The 1229-nt window shown below is 42.3% G+C and overlaps 1 long non-coding RNA gene across 1 annotated transcript; it reads right to left on the minus strand.

The window, feature by feature from the left end:
• Positions 1 to 519: 519 nt before the first annotated feature.
• On the minus strand, positions 520 to 911 carry LOC122922713. Its single transcript, XR_006387187.1, has 3 exons — positions 839 to 911; positions 701 to 760; positions 520 to 594 (listed from the first exon to the last, which is right to left on the minus strand). It is a non-coding gene; the product is annotated as an uncharacterized LOC122922713 (long non-coding RNA).
• Positions 912 to 1229: the final 318 nt, after the last annotated feature.

Here is a 1229-nt window from a genome sequence, read left to right on the forward strand (position 1 = left end):
GTGCTTATGGAATATAACATCCACGATCTAAGAATTTTCTCCCCATTTTTCATGCTTCTCATGTAATTCTCATTTGTGAATCTTCGAGGTGGACTCTCAGAATTTTGGGGGAATACAATGTTTTTGACTTGCACTGGTCCTTTTTTAACAATTTGACAGCGCACACTATCAGTCAGGACTGCTGGCCACTGCGCAGGGTCATCAGCTATAATTACATTGCTTGTGGTATCTTGAGCTGTAGAGGTAACCTCAGTGTTGGGAAGTGGTGCAGACTCAATTTCTGTTCTGGATGCAGTGGCTTCCACTGTATGAGATGCTATTGACGGTGTAGCTGGGGAAAAATAATGTTTTTATTAATATAATTCATCTGTTGTACTGTACAACAGATGAATTATATTAATAAAAACATTAATTTCTAGGTGTCAGACACTCAGTGATGCATTCTGTACAAGTTGTGCCTGACACCTAGAAATTTGACAGGCACTACTGTATATTAAACTGTATATTAAAAATTCTGACCTTGTGCTATAGAGGAGACATCAGCACTGAGAAGTGATGCATCTGTTGATGTTGAGGATGACGTTGATGGTGTAGCTGGGAAAATAATTGGAAAAAAAATCAGAAATTGGTACGTTTTACCATTTCTGTTAGCATATTGAAAGCATTAACAGCTAAGCTCAGTGAGAGAAATTCACTCTACCTTCATCAGTGGAGGTATCCTTAGGAAGAGCCTGAGGGCTGAGAAATTTAAGCAAAGCACCTTGAGGGAGAAAGAAAAGATGGTAACACTTTATAATAAAAATCATTAATAGATGGTGAATGGTAATTTATCACTTACCACTATCTTGTTTTTTCTTATCCTCCTCTTCCTTTCTCTTTTTTCTTTTCTGGCTTCCTGAAGCATAATTCCGCTTCATGATGACTGTCGACTCCGAGGAGGTTTTTTTTTTTGCCGGCAGCCGAGATCACGTGGTTGGCTGGCTGCTGAGAGAGGAGCCCCCTTGAGGAGGGATAAAAGTGTCACTTTACTGATGCATTATGTGTGTGTGTGCGCGGCGGCGTAGTGTGAAAGAGCTCCCTGTCCTGCCCCCTTTCCTATAGAGCTCTCTCTTTCGTCCCTTAGAGCTCTGCACCGGCCCCTCTCTGTGTTCTCCTCACCCCCCTTCCCTGTGTGCCATCCACAGATCTCCCCCCTAAACAGTGCCATCCACAGATCTCCCCCTAAACAG

Source organism: Bufo gargarizans, unplaced genomic scaffold (assembly GCF_014858855.1).
Source record: "Bufo gargarizans isolate SCDJY-AF-19 unplaced genomic scaffold, ASM1485885v1 fragScaff_scaffold_65_pilon, whole genome shotgun sequence".
Classification (NCBI taxonomy): Eukaryota; Metazoa; Chordata; class Amphibia; order Anura; family Bufonidae; genus Bufo; species Bufo gargarizans.